The sequence below is a fragment of the Rattus norvegicus genome, chromosome Y, assembly GCF_021556685.1.
Source record: "Rattus norvegicus strain SHRSP/BbbUtx chromosome Y, alternate assembly SHRSP_T2T, whole genome shotgun sequence".
In the NCBI taxonomy this organism is placed as follows: domain Eukaryota; kingdom Metazoa; phylum Chordata; class Mammalia; order Rodentia; family Muridae; genus Rattus; species Rattus norvegicus.
Window position 1 is genome coordinate 3,626,121 of NC_141555.1, and position 18,361 is coordinate 3,644,481.

General features: G+C 37.5%; 1 long non-coding RNA gene and 1 pseudogene across 1 annotated transcript in view; one reads left to right on the top strand and one right to left on the bottom strand.

Annotated features, from left to right (window-relative positions):
* Window positions 1-17,136, top strand: part of LOC147997945 (uncharacterized) — a 60,697-nt gene extending 43,561 nt beyond the window's left edge. Inside the window, exon 4 of the long non-coding RNA XR_015647402.1 lies at window positions 16,799-17,136. This is a non-coding gene — a long non-coding RNA (uncharacterized LOC147997945). The remainder of the gene's footprint in view (window positions 1-16,798) is intronic.
* On the bottom strand, window positions 11,787-12,774 carry LOC108353308 (ribosome biogenesis regulatory protein homolog; annotated as a pseudogene).
* Window positions 17,137-18,361: the final 1,225 nt, after the last annotated feature.

The window sequence follows — 18,361 nt, forward strand, 5'->3', positions numbered from 1 at the left end:
TGTAAGCACATAGACGGACATGTCTTCCTGAGTTGCAGGGAAGAGGATGGAACCACCATAAAGAAGTATGATGTAGAGATGGGAGAGAAATAGAAGTGGAGAAGTTCATATGCTGTGAATAGAGACCAAACTGGGAAAGTGATGATACTGATTCCCAACATATCAATATGAGACCAAAATGTCTACAAAAAATACCCATTGAGTTGGTTTTGTTCTGTCCAACTACTCTTGGTATTGGGGCCTGACCTGGAGGGCTTTATATAATCACCTGAGTTTACTTTTTTGTTTTTTGTTTTTCTATTATTTCAATTAACAATTTGTCCTGCTTCTCTGCAGGACCTATCCAATTAGCTACCTCACATTGTCAAGTACTTTTGCAGAGAGGCTCTGGCAGAGCATAACAATTACAGAGTCAGATGCTCTCAAACAACCATTGAACTTAAAATAGGGTTCCCATTGGAGGAGTTGGAGAAAGGACTGAAGAAGCTGAAGTGGTTTTCAACCCTGTGAGAACAACAATACCAACCAACCAGAGCTCCCAGGGACTAAACCACCATCCAAAGATTACACTTGGATAGACCCATGGCTCCAGCTGCATATGTAGCAGTGGATAGCCTTATTGAGCAACAGTGGGATAAAAAGTCACTGGTCGTGACAAGGCTGGACTCCCCAGTGAAGGGAATGTGAGAGTGGGGAGATGGGAATGAGTGGGTAGTTTGGTGGGGGAACACCATCAAGAAAACTGTAGGGATAAAATGGGGATTATGGGGAGGAAACTAGGAAAGGGGATAACATTTGAAATGTAAATAAATAAAAACAATTCCTGTAAATTAAAAAGACGGAAAAAATCATTCTTAACTGACCTTGCACATTCCATACAAATATCTTTACAGAGCGGAAAGAGGTGAAGTATGGGGACAAAGTTTCCCTATTATACTTAGTTAGGAATACCTGGCTGTTGACAGGTAATTGTGTTCTGGAACTTAGAAGGAAATCCAACAGCACCCACATTCCACCTCAAACAAAATGATGAACACCACTACTTACATGTGGAGTTTCCAACCACTGGAAATGCCATAATTTTATCTGCCTTGGGCTAGGATTTGTTGGTCGATGTGTTTGAGCATTCTAACAATAAAGACCGTCCTAATACAATGCAGTGTCAGGTAAGATCTCACAGAGGGCTCCTTTGCCAATCAGAAATATAACACCAAGGCACTGTCACCCCAAACACCAGAGGAAGGAGATGCACCCATGGCCCAGCATAAACCCTGAACCTTATGCAGTGTTCGTCACCATATAAAGGAAAGGTGCAGCATGTACTCGAGAGGAGCACATTGGAGCCATCATGGAAGGCAAATGCTTGTACCAAATTGAGGCAGCAAAGGATGCGGATATTTGCAGCTCGGAAACGTGCAGACTCCTTACCTTTTGCTGCCTCCCTCCTGTACTGGAAATCACAATGGGCAGTGGTGGCATCTGGGATGGTGTTTCACTCCCGGGCCCACCCCTTGAAAGGGGGGATGGAGGAAGAAAAAGAGACCATAAAAACCTTACTGAAATAAAACTTAATAGAACCAACACAGAGCTTCAAACAAAGCATCCTTTGGCCAGTTAACAAACTGATTGGCAAATGGAGATTTACAGTACAGTATAGAAGCATAAATAACCTTACAGGCCAAATGAAAGGACAATTACCAGATGTAGAAGACATTTTCCTAAGAAAAAGACAAAAGGCAAACTAATTGGCTAATCACTGCAAATTTAACAAACTTATTGTTTGGCATTCCTTTACACCTTAATTCTAGGAAACAACTATATTTTCATAGGAATGAAAACAATGGCAAATAACCAGGGTCCCACAAGGATATAAGAACAATCCAGTCACACTACATAATACAATTTGATTGGAATTAGACTCATTTCAAAGATCACAGGAAGTCACTATCAATTTATATGTAGATGATTTCTTCCTTATAAATATCAAATGAGAAGTAGAAAATTGTAGCTGATTTAATAGCATACTTCACAAACAAAAGATGGACCATCAATAAGGATAAGGTGAATGAGCCAGCATAGGAAATAAAATTCCACGAGGTACACTGGTCCATTAAAGGACTATCCAATCACTTGAAGTAATTAATAATGTAAAATTAAAACTTATCAAGTTTGCAAAATAAAACGGAAACACAACATCTCATAGGCCTTTTGATATTTTTAAAAATAAATACCTTATTTACAATTGTTGCACCAGATACTATATAACATAGTTAAAAAGCAGCTGACTTCAGCTCAGTACTGCTCCAGGAAGAGATAGTAAAGACCATAATACAATGTACAAAGCAATACTGTAATTTAATCTATCCTAATATAGATGATACAGTAATGTTTCTCTATCCCATTCCTTCTTCATCTTGTCCTTTTATTATTTTTATTACATGCTGATTTTTCCCTCTGACTTCCCCAACAATCATGTATGCATGCTGGCTCATAGTTCTCAAAAGAGACTAGGAACAGGTGTTATAAGACCCCAAGAAAACACAAATGTCAGCCCAGTACTATATCCAGGAAAACTCTCCATTAACAAATTTAATTGTGATAATAGAGGAATGAAACAGCATATCGGCACAGCACGAGGAAGTAAGAGCCGTGTTAAGGCATGTCTCTGCAGTAGCTAATTTTCTGCCTGAAGACAGATAATGTTTTCAGAAAGATATAATGAAGTAAGAAGAATATGTGTCCCCCTCCTCACAGGATAGTAGGTAAAGGGTGCATAATAAGGAATAGATGAGCTATCATAAGTTTCACTAGGAAGAAAAATATGATTGGAACATATTAATGACCTTGGAAAAACAATCAATCAAGGTCAGGTGTGCCTTGGGATATAACAAGGCCATATAGCACCTGGAGAGTGGGCATAGCAGTAAAGAGCCTCGATGTTGCCTCCATAAGAAGCCTGGAGCTAGGAACTGAGGAAAGTAAATATTGGAGAAGCAGTAGCTGATGAGACCACAGAGCAGCAAAGAACTGTGACTATTGAACTTTGCTTACTGATGTCTATTTTAATTTTCTGGTTGTATGAGGGATTGTGAGGATGTGTGAATTCATCATTTTTTATTTATGCAAAGGTAAGTTTATTAAGATAAAATAGAAGTCATGCCAGCAAGGCACAGTGCTCAGTATTCACAAGCCTCCCACAGAAACTCCTGTCTTCACATGTGATTCTTTTCTAGGTATGAAACAATGAGTTTAGTAAAAGAAGTTATATGTATCACTTGACCTCATCACACATGTTACAATTTCACAATGACGAGTGTTTCAGAGGAATACACGGTTTTGTATCTCTGAGGAAAATGTCCTTGGAATGCAATCTATGAATTTGGGAGTCACCTTTTTTTGTGCTGGATGTAGGCTATTCATTTTGGCCAACTGCTGTTTTCTTTTGTGGCAGTTTGTCTGTCCTTTATTGCTTTTTTGTTGCGTACTTTCTCTTCTCACTTTCATATAACAACTTCCTGGATTTGCACACATAAGAATGATTTTGTTTCCAATGGTGTATACTCTTTTTACTTATAGTGCTCTTGTGCTCTCCTCGGACCTGAGTCGAAACCACACTAGGAGAGGGTTGGACTTGATGGGGAATGGCCACTCCTTATTAACGATACAGCTCTTCTTGTTATATGAAGTCAACTGCACTTGGAAATCTAAAGGACACAGGTACACACACACACACACACACACACACAAACACACAAACACATATCCTTGGAGGTAGTAGGAGTGATATCACCACATCTGGTATGAGCAAAGAGATGTGATTCCCTTGGATTAAATAAACTGTGATGAAGGTACAGGTCTAAGCCACAAGACACCAATGAAGTTTCAGCAATTTTCATAATGCAGTGGTTGTCAACTGAGTACTGAATTGCACGGGGTATATTTGTTCCTAATAGTTAACAGTTACTGAGGTGAGGGGATGTCATTTCTGCTAAGTGATATATCCCTTGAGAAGTGGCTCACTCTCTCATAAGTTAAACCCAATCCACTCTGAGGCCAAAAATCATAGTTAAACTCAGTGTGTTATGATCAAAACCAGGGGAATAAAAAGATATGAGGGAAGAAGGAGAAATGATAATGAATAGAAGAAGAATAGGAGGAGGAAGAGGTAGAAGAGAAGGAAGAGAAGAAAGAGGAGGAAGAGAGGAGGGTAGAGTAGAATGTGGAGGTGGTTTAGATGGAGTGAGAGAGATGATGGGAAGGAATCTTAATCAAGGATATTAAACCCATATACTGTCAAATAGATTTTAAAGAGTTTAAATGGGGCAAAGTAGGGGCTCTGTGGTAAAAAGCATTGATTTTTCTTATAGAGTTCCTGATTTTCATTCCCGGAATGTACATGGTGGTTTGCAGGTATCTGTAATGGGAATCTGCGATCTTTTTTGGTGTGTTTTTAGGCAGTGACAGTGTACCCACATACATGAAACAAACAAAGTTTTTTTTTAAAGGTTTAAATGACTTCATTCACCGAATGCAATAAAATAACTGTGTGTGTGTGTGTGTGTGTGTGAGTGTGTAAAATTTAGAAATGATATTTCACAAGTACATACAAGATGACAAGTAGTAATGAAGGTGAGCTCTGCAATCACTCCCCACTTATAGGGTAGGATTTTTCAAGAAATAGAATTAAAAGGATTATATTATAAAAGACACCACTGGGGCTGAAGTCCTGGTCAATGTCTGATGAGTGCTTAGCATACAAAATGCCCCTGGGTGTACTCTGTAGCCACAAATGAGAGACAATGAAACTATTGAAAAAGCATTTGCCAGACAGGAGAAGCAAAGAAAAGAGAGCAAAGAGGTTTGGTAATCCCAAAAGATGAGTAAGAAGCTGGAATTTAAGTCTTAGGTAAGTCCCATGCACAATGTTTCTAAACACAGGCGAAAGAATGAGTTTTCTGGTGCCTGTCGTTCTGAGGAAAGCTTGTTATTTCTGAGAAATAGACTTAAGTCAGAGGCAAAGAGATGTCCCCTGGACTCCTTGAGACCCTGTGACTATCAATGTTGGGACTTCAAGAGTAGTTGGTTGGCAGGGACCAAGGCACAGAGTTCTGTCACAGAGACCAGTGCAGTATCTGTTTGACCAGAAACAACATGTTTTACGCTAGAAATGACAGGATATTTTCTCTACAGGACTCCTTGGAAATACTGCCAGTTTTAGAGGCCAGAGGTTCTTGCCTGCAGTTCTTATGCAGTAAAATGTAAGCAGGCTGATGACCTACAAATGAATTTGACAGCATTATTTTGATATGTTTTTACTTTCCAAAAGATGTGTGCTGGATTTGTCTCTCAGTGTTACTTGATTAAACTTGCCAAAATCATTAGGAGAAGTGTTTGAGGTATGAGTACTAGGATTAAAGGCTTACAACACCATATCCAGCCCTATCATCTGGAACAAAGGGAGCAGCTAGAGGCTATGAACGAGTGGTGTGAACATCAGTTGCTGAGTGAATGTGTAGGCCAAGATGATGTACTGTGTGTGTGTGCTACAGTGAGCAATGTCATTCCAGCTCGAGATGAGATTTGGCCTTTGTGGAATGTGAGCTTGCCTTGCTGGACTGAACTTACTGAAAAACATTGGTTGTGTTTTGTTCTGATTGATCATTGACTTGGGATGGTTTCCTTTCACTCTGTGTATGGTTCCCAGGATGCCCTGGCCAATAAGAATAGTGCCAAAATCAAAGAACTTTTCATAAAGTGCTGGGACTATAAAGCAGCCCATCTGGATTGACTGCCTTCCTTCCCAAGACTTGGAAAATCATAGCAATGTTAGAAAGCTCTTCCTCCTGATCAAAGATATTACTCTAAGTAATGCCCAGATTGTTTTCCCTCTTCCACTGCACAATCAATAAAGTCAAATAAAATATAAATGAAGTTACTGGTCATGTAATTGAATAAGGCAAATTCTCCCTTAATATATATACTAATCCCACTACACCAAAATATATCTCCAATTCTGTGGTTTGCCCAGTGACCAAACACAACACATTCTCTTGAACTCAATTAAATCAGAAAAGAACATACCATACAATAACCTTTGACTCAATTGATAAGGCATAATTTGGTCATCTAGCCATACAAAATCCTATACTCATTCACACCTTAAGAATAATCATAACAACCTGTAAATACACAGAGAGAAATCTTAACACTTCCGGCTATGTTCTCTCTGTTCTTCCGTCCTCTTGCTCCCATCTCTTCATCCTATAAAACTTTTCTCCCAACATTCCTTACTTCATTTCCAGTGATAGGCATTGTTCTATCCTATAACTGCCTTCACCTGTATAATGATATCACCTACAGTCAGAGGTTACTTTCTTGTCGTTCTTGTGGAGGGCTTTTCAATTTGGAACTGAGCTTTTGCTAGGAATTTCAGAATTATTTCTCTTTTTCCTGAATAGATGTTTATTTTGACCTATTGCATTACCTCGGATTTGTAAAAAAATATTAATGTAGCAAATACACATGTATAAAAAAGGGGCTTTGGGCTAATTTTGAAGAAAGTACTTTGAAAAATTAACTTACTGAAGCAAACTTGAAACAAATCTACACAAAGTTATCATTAGAGTTAAGTAGGATTGCTTGTGTATATTCAAAATTTTTCTTTGTGTTCTTTTTCTCTTTTCTGGAAAAATTAAGCTGGTCAAGTTTGTCTTCATCATTCATACCAGTACTTCTCATGTAAGAGATTTTTCTTCTTATTTACAGAAAGAAGAGCTCTAATTGATGGTTGTTTAAATTTAAGAAATATCTTTTCTTTGTTACTCTATCCTCCTTTCTTCTTCGTTGGATTGATCTAAAAAATGAAAAGTTTTGTAACATAAGCATAAGTAACCTCTATCTCATACTATTCTAAAGTAGGAAGGACTTCCCAACCAAAAAGTAGAATAAACAATAAAAATGAACACCAGTTCCTCTACGTATAGATGACACAAGGAAATAATAGTAATGTGATACTGTGTTGCTGTGAAAATTTAGAGTCACCCTCCTATAAATTTGACAGTCTATAGAGGACTGGAGATTTTTCCAGGAATTCATACACTTAAATCATAACATTCCACAATCTTCTAATCTTATTTATTGTAAGCTTGCTTCTTAGTCCTGGTCCAAACACAAATCTTTATCTCCATTTGAGTCCTTTTTCTGTCTCCTAGACACTGGATCTCAAGTTTCTAAGTCAATTAAGGGGCATGGAAATCCAAATTAGACACACTGCTTTTTCAAATCTCATCCTTTGCAATGAAAGAGGGCACTGATTAAGAGATATTGAAGGAGTAAATGAAACAGACACAACTGCTGCTAGGAAGAAGAAATAAACTAGTGGCTTAGAAGCTGAAGAGTAAATATCAAGGCAACCTGTCACTTTGATAGGCTTCTCAGATCTTACTCCCATCCAATCAAACACAGAATTCAGAACCCATGGAGATTTATTATGTTCTCAAACAGCTGTGATAATAGAGAGGGAATGAACAGTCCATCATTTTTATCCACTAGGACTCCTTCAACACTTCTATTTATGTATCTGAATAGGCTTATTACAGTAATTCTCAACCCTACTGGGTGAGAAAGCCTTTAGTATCGAGTGGCCCTCTCATGGGGTTCAAACATCAGATGTCTTGCCATTAGATATTTACCATAAAACTCATAACAGTAGCAAAAATTAAAGTTATGAAATAGCAATGAAAACAATTTTGTGGTTGCGGTCACCACAGCATGAGGAACAATATTAAAGATTCACAGCATTAGGAAGGTTGAAAACCACTGCCTTAATGCATAGGTGTCAGTTTCAATTGTAATACAAAAGCAAGCATTGGGGCTGGGGCAGTTCAAAGCTTTTGCCCTTGGTCATGTCTATCAGAGTTTTGCCAGTCAGACAGACAGATATCCAATCATGACTTCAGATCTCTCCTGGAATTCCACTCTAAGGACAAATTTGGGGCCACCTGAAAGACCTCACTTTTGACAGTAATCATGGACACTGTTGAGGCCAGAGCAGAGCATAGTAATATAACTTTTTCATAGCATTCTGAAGCACAAATGTCAATCCTTAGAACCTTAGACAAAAGGAAAGGAAAGGAGTAGAAAAGAATAAAATCACTGTATGAACTGAGAGACAAAGCAATGTCAAAAATCAGGCTAGAGGATACTATAGTAGTAGTAGTACTTTCCCATCTTGTGCAAAGTCCTGAGTTCATATCCCAATATCATCATAAGAATAATTGATGATGATGATAATGATGATGGTATTAATATTAATAAATGAAATTATGAAAATCAAGGAGAATATAAGGACAAATATTAAAATAAGAAAAATTCAGAACTTCAATTAACAGATGTGACAATTTTGGTCCAGTAAAAATTTTTGGTATATCCCAAATTTTAACACAGAAATAATAATCATGGTTGTTGCCACAGATATAGAATGTTCTGGAATCATAAACATATACAATTGTCCATATACTGCTCTTATCTCAGCATTTTATTATTGGTAATTTCTATACACATTCATTGTCATTCTAAAATCCTTATTAGTGGCAAAATATCCAAGATGCTACAAAAGCAGTTAAGAAATCATATAACACCATGTAGTTGAGGCTCCTGAAAGGAATAGCAGACCCTTGGATTTTTATTGCATGTGTGAAATAATATCAGGCTCTAGTCCTGAACTATCCTGGAGCCTGGCCGTCAATCCTGCAACTCTCTTACCTGATGTCTGAAACATCCTCATCACTGATTGTATGAGGAAACCAACTTGGCTGAAATAATCTGTCTAGAAATATTGGATACCCTACATCCTATGAACATATCTGATGCACTGCACCACATCAATAGTAAAACCTTCATAAACATGGAACAAATTACAAAGTGGCTTCAGCAGTTACTAAAAAAGATGATACAGACCCAAGCCTTAGAGTCAGAATACATGGTGAAAATGAAGACTTGTCTTCGTATATGAGAAAAGTCACTATCCTTTTGTTACTGCACAAGTGCATGGTATGATTTAAAGGGAAAGAGCTGTCTTCACAGGTTCCAGAAAGACATTAAGATCAAAGAGTAATTCTCAGCTCTCCTGGTGAATACTTCTTTTCCTCCCTGAGTTCCCTGGTTTAAGGCTTAGTATATTAACATATTGTCTACGTCAATGAATATCCTAGTAAGAGCACCAGTGGAAGGGGAAGCCAAGGGTCCTGCTAAGACTGAACCCCCAGTGAACTAGATTGTAGGGAAGAGGGCAGCAATGGGGATTAGGGGGATGTTTGCCCAGAAACGGGGAAAGGGAATAACACTCGAAATGTAAATAAGAAATACTAAATTTAATAAAAAAAATAAAAAATATTGTCTACATATAGGCTAGAGGTTAACAGGGCACTTACTCGTCTTTCCTGTGCTTGCCCAAGATACAGAATGATGTACTGACATTCTCCTGCCATACTGTGATCCACTATTGCTGAGGCTCCATGGTTCAACCATGGAGAAATTGAGAATATACAGAGAAAAGAAGGACAGCTTGAACCCAAAGGTTGGTAGTGGACACCACAGGAAAGATCACTCTGCCAGAAAATATTGGCAAGGCTCTGGTAACTAACCTTCACCAGATTCCCTGTCTGGGATCCACAATACTGAGTTGCTCACACTTAAATTTGTTGTAGACTTTGTTGGCTGACACTGTATATCTAAACAATCTGCAAGTTTTGCAGTGATATAAATCTAAAACAGTGATATTATAAATCTATTAGAACTAGGCATATATGAGGGTCTGAGAAAATGGTCATGACTTGGAACCTGATATCCCTGATATCTGTTGGATTGGGGAGATTAAGTGTACATGATTGTTTATAATGAAGTCTATTCTAGGTGGGAAGAGTTCACCAAAATGAATATGTTCAACAAATAGTGCCAAATTCCTCCAGGCACTGTTCCAAACATTTTACCACTCAGTCAAGATTGTTTCAGATAGTAGCTGAACATCAATAATCAAACTGGTTAATTAATGATAATGATAAAAGTATAGATGGGAAATTCATTGTGCATGGGGAATTCAGAGTCCTATTTACGTGCAAATAATGAAAAAGTCATTACAGTTTATAGTACAAAACTCTCATCATTTTCCATGAAATGGTGCATATTCCTCCTACGTACCCTGGGCCTATTGTAACACATATATGGTGGGATTCATTTATATAATTTTACATTTAAATACCTCCTTCACTGTTTCTCAGGCTTACAGCTAAACAGTGTGCCAACATCTCTAACCAAATGCTTTTCATTATCGAGGCCCTGTACTTCTGCATATAGGAGAACTCCACTGAACTATCTCACAGATCCATTGGATTTCTGACTTTCCCTACATTCCACAAGTTTTCATTTTGAGCCTTGTCATTGTGATACTATCTGATCCAGGGTGTAGCCAAAGGTAATGACAATAATTTGGAAAGAACTTACATGATTTTTTCCACTCTTACACTTGTTTGGTTAGGCAGCATTTTACCATGGGTTTTGCAGACCCTTGGTAAGAAGGCAGAAGCTCCCAATGACAGTGTATAAGGGATTCTGTCATGAACTTTGAACCGATGAAAATTGAGCTTTCATTAGATCTGAGGCTTTTCATTCCCTATATATCCTTGTTAGTCTTAGCTATACCATGAAGACAGAATCATGGTCCACCCCCAACAAACTCAGACCTACACCTTGGAATTCAAAAAGTTAGCTATCAGAGAAGTGATAGTTGATGAGACCACAAGCAGCAAGCAACAGTGCCTGTTGAAATTTGTTCACTGATATCTGCACTAATTTTCTGGTTGTATATATGATTGCGAGGAGGTAGGATTTAAACTTTCTTTCTTTATGCAAAGATAAGTTTATTAAGATAAAAAAGGACAGGTAATCAGGGAAAAACATCCAGGAAAGAAATAAGTGTGGAATCTGTTGTGTGTGGGTCCTCATTTATAACCAAAGCACTTGGCCTTAGTGAGTTCCAGAAAGCCTTAATTGACTCAACAGCGAATACCAGACCAGCATTTAATAAAATCTAAAATCCAAGCCAATTAAACAAAAGTCATTAGGTACAGACAAAGAGACAACCATTTTCTTAAATAACAAGGTTAATTACCATTATTTACTGTGGTGCAAATTATTGGACAAATGTACCACCAAAAGTAACACCAAGAAGGACTATTTCATAATTACAGTACATTCCAAAAGAATTTTTGAGTTTTCCTAGTACAAGCGGTATTTTTAATATCCTTTGTAACTTTTTTTGACAGAACACTCCATATTGGTACCAAGTTCACTGGCTACATACAGTTTCTACTAAAAGCAACTCGAGTTATCCCTATACATTTAACTCTTTGTAAACTCCACCCATTTCCCTGCTTTGAAAAATATACAAGCTTTCTTACAAAAATAATGCAAAAGTGTTGAAACCAATCTACTATAGCCTAGAAATTTGAACAACCTTTACATAGCATCCGAATTCAAAATAAAAAGCAGGCCTTACCTTGTTCCTGGTTCTTAATATTATTCTGTAATACTTAATTTATCAAAATACACCAGCTTCCAGTCAGTGTCTCCAGTAATTCATAGTCCAGCACTGAGTGAGACAAGGCATGCCTGTTCCTTTTATGTCAAGCTCATTGTGGTCAGTCTCCATCTCCTGAACCAGCCTACAGTATGGACAGTTGTAGCTTTTCAGAACAGGTTCAGAGGGCAGAGCAGTACTCTCTCTCCTCTACCCTCCTTGGTGCCACACTCCTTTCTTTTGGTGACCCAAAACAGGTGGACTGGAATGTTTCTTGCCTAAAATTCTTTGCTGGCCCCCCTTCTCCTGCCTTTCTTTCTCATTTTTCTTCTCTTGTTAGCCTCCTCTTAGTCCTCTTCGCTCATCTGCTCCGTGGTGACCATGTTAACCTACAGCTGAGGCTTCTTGTTCTTCACTACTTGGAGTAGCTCCAATTGGTTCGATTTCTTGGCTGTGAATTCCCCAAATAGGTGCTGAACCTTCCTTTTCTTGCCAGAGCCCTGGAATGCTTCCTTCTTGGAGAGGCACATCAGGAAACATTCCACCAAAAAATTGAAGACCTCGGCCACTTACATGCTGTGGCCCTGCTCCTCTTTACTCTGGTTTCTTGTAGGATTCAGGCCCACTTAGCTGGATTCCTGTACCTTGTTCTCACAGGGCAGGTTCTGCAGAAGGTTCAGTTCCTTCTCAGCCATGCATTCATTCTTGGCCTGATTCCTCTTGCAAACTAGTCTCCCATGGGAATAGAGCTCTCAGGAACCTTATCATCCCAGGTGTGCTTGTAGCCACGAGTGCATGACCACTGGTCATTCACCTTGTCCCACAGGAGTGTGGTCCTCTTTTTGGGATAGTTGCCCTTAAGGCATGTTACTGCTGCCAGCGGGTGAGTGGCCTTGGTCAGTGCAGCAGTTTTTCAGTGGGCAAGCCTGTAGTGGGATCCTGAAAGTGTGCTACTACTGTCTTTTCCATTCTCCGTTGGCAGCTGCCAAAGTTTGTTTATGAGATGCTGTGTGTTTTTCTAAGCTCAGCTTCTGGCCAGGATGCTGCCTGGTGGAGTACCATCAGGGTTTTGTTCTCTAAAGCCAGCAGGTTGCCCAGTTCGAACTGCAGCTTCATCTCTTTGTGCATTAGGATGCACTACAGCTTCTCTGATTCCTCCTCCTTGGCTTTGGCCTGCAGCTCCTTTATACTCTGCCATTCCATGGCGCTTGCTTCATGCTTTATCCTATCACATTTGAGGACTTTAAATTTTAAGAATGGACAGTAAGTTAACAAATTGATGTTTTTCATATATCTGAACACCTATATTGCCAGGAAGATGAAGTTTTCATTGCACAAAACTGGGTTGTAGGTCAGAGATTTCATGAAAACACATGGGTGAACATATTCAAATCATGCCCCCTCTCAAGTTTTACTCAATGAAACAATATATACCAACTTGCATACATTTAAAGGTGTAGGAAAAAGATATTGGACTCTGGGAAACAGCAAAAACTGTGGGAGTGGGAGTGGACAGTATGTCAAATGAATGGACCCTCATTTACACATTTCAGGGAAAAGACTCTCCCTCATCCACAGTCTTTAGATCTTTGGGTGTTAACAAAGTCCTTCAACCCATATCGTGTCCTTAACTAAACCTCCACATATTTGATGTATATTACCAATGAATTCTTAGTAACAATATCAATTTTAATTAGTGAGTCTAGTCACTGAATTCTATGATGTACACGCACTTACAAACATTCACAAAGAGACAATGTACTCACACACACATGCACAACACACACAACACACACACAATACACACAACGCGAACACAACACACACAGAAACACACACACAAACACACAGAGAGAGAGAAAGAGAGAGAGATAGAGATAGATAGAGAGAGAGAACACTGTTTGAAACTAGAAAAGGTTTTGTTTTTACACAGAATGTGGAATATGTGCATACCCATGATATATTCATTTAGAATAGAACCCACCAACTGTAACAACCACCATTTTCATAAGATATATTTCTCTAATACACCTATGATCTGAGTGGTTCAGTTTATACATTTTCACACAGGCATAATATTTGGATTCCAGTTGTAGAAATTTCTCACTTGCAGCAAGACAATGTTTGATATATTTCAGATTGTGAACCATTTTGGATTTTCTACTCAAGAATGCTCAGTTTGGGCTAGGGAAATAGCCATGTGGGTAAAACTCTTGCTATGAAAGCTTGGGAATCACAGTTGGAATCTACAGAGCCCAGATACACATAATGGTGAGGCACACTTCTAATTCAAATGCTCCTATGTTTTCCTAAGTTAGGTATTTTTTCAGCCTGATAGAGCTAGAACAGTGGTCCTAAACTAATGCTGCAGTATTTTAATACAATTCCACATATTGTGGAGACCCTCTGCAATTGAATTATTCCATTACTATTTCATAACTGTAGTTTTGACACTGATGTGAATAACAGTGTAATATCTGATACGCAGGATATATAATATGTTATGCCCAAATGGATCATGGCCAACATGTTGAGAACAAGTGGGCCAAATAAATCTAATAATGCAGAACTTCAGCTTAAATATAGAATAGACAAACCCGTGGGGCAAATTTAGTGATTGACGGGGAGGACCCATCCCATTTTGAGCAATGCCTCCCCTGAACAAGTTACTCTGGTATATATAAAAAACAGGTTGAGTAAGACACAGAATGCAAACTGTAAGCAGTGATCCTCAATGATCTCTGTTTCAGTTGTCTGTGTCCAGGCTTTCTTGTATAAACATATACAGATAGACAATATTACCCACACACACAACCCTATGCAAACATGTATATTAAAAGGAGTCCTATTGAAATTTTCTATTTAATATAAACTAACCTATGAGGGAATCAAATTTGATTTGCCTCTTCTGATCTATGAATATAGAATGAAACTATTGCTTTATAAGGTATAAGACAGTAGTTGGAAGATATTTATTTTAGTTTCGGGGAATTAAAGTGAAATTATTCTCATTTTTAGTATTAAAACTACTACCTCCAGGTAGAATGACACCCTGGTTTACTTATTGCAGAAACTGCAGGTGGTTATAGAGATCTCTTCCAGGCCCCCTCTTCCTTTTCTGACACAGTTTTTCTTTTCTTTTCCTTTTATAAATTTGCAGGTTTTGTGTACAAACTTTCTTATTTGGAAATTCTGTACAGAACAAAACATATGTGTGTTGTAATTGTTGAGTCAATCTGAAATTGGCCCAAGAATAGCATTCATTTTGGTTTTTATCAGGTGATAATTCCAAAGAAAATCTTTGACTTGAATGCCAGTGAATTTTACATAATATGTGCCAGGGGAAGTAATGCTACAAAATAGAGATTCTGCCTCAATGAATAAAAAAAATAATTTAGTTACTTAAAACCCACAAGTCTATAAACTACAGGGACATGACTGGCATCTTTTTTGATAGCATGGTGTATAACTGACATGTTACTGTTAATTAGAGATTGTTTTGATTAAATTCCTACATTAATTTTATTTTTTCTATTGATAATTTTTCTCTGTTTCGTGAATACAACCTAGGACTTTAAGGATCCTGAGTATGTACTCTGCCCCAAGTCTATTTATTTAATTGTACACTTTATGTGCTCTTAAGTGTGAATTCCTGTTTACCACCTTACACAAACTATTCCTCAAATGACCCTTCCAATTTTTTTCTGAGCAGGTGTTGCAGCCCTGGGTAACTGCCTACTCAGAACAATAATTCTCTTCAATGTTAGTGACATCCCATTTATGGCAGAAATAAAAGTCAACTTAGCTGTAAATACATCTCCCTTGTTCAGGGAACAGCTGTTAGAGTAACCCATGCTCTACATTTTCACAACTCACATGAAAACCAAGCTATATATGCAGAAAGGCTTTGTCTCACATGTGTATGCACTTTGATTGGTCACTCAACCTCTTAAAGGCTGAAATGTCCAAGATAAGTCACTCCGTTAGTTAGTTATTGGAGGCTACAATGAATTTCCAGTTTTCATATTAATCCTTATGTCCCAAATGCTGTTTTACTGTGGGTATCTGCATCTCTCATGCAGCATGAATCTTCTCAGACGACAGTAATGCTAGACTACTACCTGTAAGCATACTATGCCATTCACACTAGTATTATTCCTTTTATTACTGTGACCCTATGAAAGAGGGACATTTAGTGGAATTATTGTCACTGATGATTTGCCTTATCAAGGTTCCTGTGACTTTTCAGGACCATGTACAATTATGTTTCTATGGACAGACTAATTGCTGAGAAATAAAGGTAATGACTGGTCACTGTATAGGATGTTAGTGGCTATTGCTTAAGTGAACCCTGAATACAGGCACTAGCTCCAAACAAATGCACGCAATCTTTTCTGTGAGGCCCAGAGAGTAGATTAAGCTGGTTAGTATAGACTTGCAATTAATTGGTATTGCCATTTTAGGAGAAGACAACCGAAGAATTCTGTACTTCTTGTTTACTCCCAAGCAGGTCACAGTCTGAAATGTGGGACCTGTGGACATTCTAGTCTGCTGGAATGTAGAGGGAAATCTATCTCAGTGATAAGTAAGACTTTAGACCCTGGGAATTTGGGATCAGATACTGTGGTAGAATTTCTTTATCACTACGCTGGAATGGTAATTTTTTCTACAGATGTACTTGAGCTCATTTCTGTTTTTTGGAATTCAAAATATAGGCTAGTATCAGAGCATTCTGATCAGGAGATTTGAATTTCTAGAACTGTATTAAATGCACTGACAATGTGTATTATTCCTTTTATACTGCATCCTTATTTACAGCATAGGTATAGATATTGAATACTCATAAAAGGAGAAGTCTTATTAATGGGTGAAGATTGCATTTTCTATTTTAATGCATGATTTAATGTCTTTGAAGTTCCAGGGACCCCCTTGTGTTTTCCTACACACAGATCCTGAATTGTAGAACATGCCAATTTTGAATATCATCATTCTTTGTTTCTGGAACAAAGATCTAAAGTGCACCAAGTCCTACTTTTCTAAGGCAGCCCTAGAAAAATGAAATTTTCCATGTTAAGAAGTAAAATTTGAACATCACTTTGGAACTAAAAAAATGGATTTTGGAATTTTGTTTTGTAATTAAGTATAAGCATAAAACTATTTAGAAGAAAATATTATGGTTCAATACAAGATAACTACTAAGTCCATTTCTTTCCTGTACCTCAGGTAACAACAGATGATGGTAAGGATGTGAAGAAAAAGCAACACTGCTGCATTTCTGGTGTTTTTCAAGCTGGTGTTACCACTGTGGAAGTGAGTGTGTGTTCAAACTCATAGAAAGAACAATAATATCAACGAGTCAAATACCCTAGAGTTCACAGAGACTAAACTAACAGCCAGAATTATACATGAATGGAATCATGGCTCAGACACATATGTAGCTTAGAATGGACTTATCAGTCATCAGTGAGAGGCCCTTGAAACTGTGACGGTTTGAGTCACCCTATAAAGGAGTACCAGGGTAAGAGATGGAGGGAGTTGATGAGTGGATTTGAGAATTCAAGGAGAGGCAAGCAGAATGTAGAAGTGATAGGGTGATCCCAGAGGGGAAAATTTCAAAGGTTATACCATGTGCAATGAAGTAAATATAATATCAATATAAAGAAACAAGTAAACTAAAAAACAAACAATCAAACAAACAAAAATAAATAAATAAATAAATAAATAAATGAGGGACCAGGGCAGTGTCATTTCTTGGGGTGTAAATAAATAAATAAATAAATAAATAAATAAATAAATAAATATTTTAAAAGAGAAAAGGAGGAAATGTAAAAATAACTACACTATTGTGAAACAATTGATTCTGAGATCTAAATGGGGGATATTGATGGCATTTTTTTCTTGTTTCCTTGGATTCATTAAAGTACATTCTAAGAATACAATGTGTTTTCTGTCGCTGCAAATGTAGTATGCTCAGAATGTACAAAAGATATATATGACTTTTGTCAGAAAAGAAATATAAGGGGATATTATCCTTCATGAACTGTGAAAGATAATTTCACTATTTGAATATTATTGCAAGCGAGGTTGCTTTAAGTCCTTAATTGTCCTTTGCCTTCTAAAATAAAATTCTTGTTTACACAAATTAAACAAATAAAATCATACTTTTCAGCAGGTAGTTCTCAGGTGAGCAAAACTGTGACAGGCAATGCTAGTCAATCATATTTTAAATTGAATTATATTTAAATACTTAGACTAACAAGAATTCACTCTTAAATGTTTCTGAAAATAGACTTTTGTAAGTAAAGGTTGAGACACTTAGAACAAGTGTCTCCATTTGATTTTCTGAGGCATGCTATAGGATGTATTCCACGTAGGTGCTTTACACTAAATGCAGGTACTTAAATTCTGAAAGAATTCTATGAATACTTCACACTTTCTTTGAAATTTTTTATGATTTTGTGAGACATTGAAACTTGCTATATGCCTGTGTTGAAGAATCTTCTCCATTTTCTATTTTATTAACTGCAAAGTACCTGGTTTTAGGTGGAGGTCTAATATCCATGTCAACTAGAGCTTTGTACAAGTAGCTAAAACAGCTTGATTCCCTTTCTTCTAAATGCTGACCTCCATTTCAACCAGCAGCATTTTATGAAAATGTTATATTTTTTCCATAGTCTAGTTTTAGTCCCTATGCAAAAATCAAGTGATCATTGGTATTTGGAGTCATTTCTGGATCTTTAATTGTGTTCTATCCGTCTACATGCTGTCTGTGACCAATACCATTCA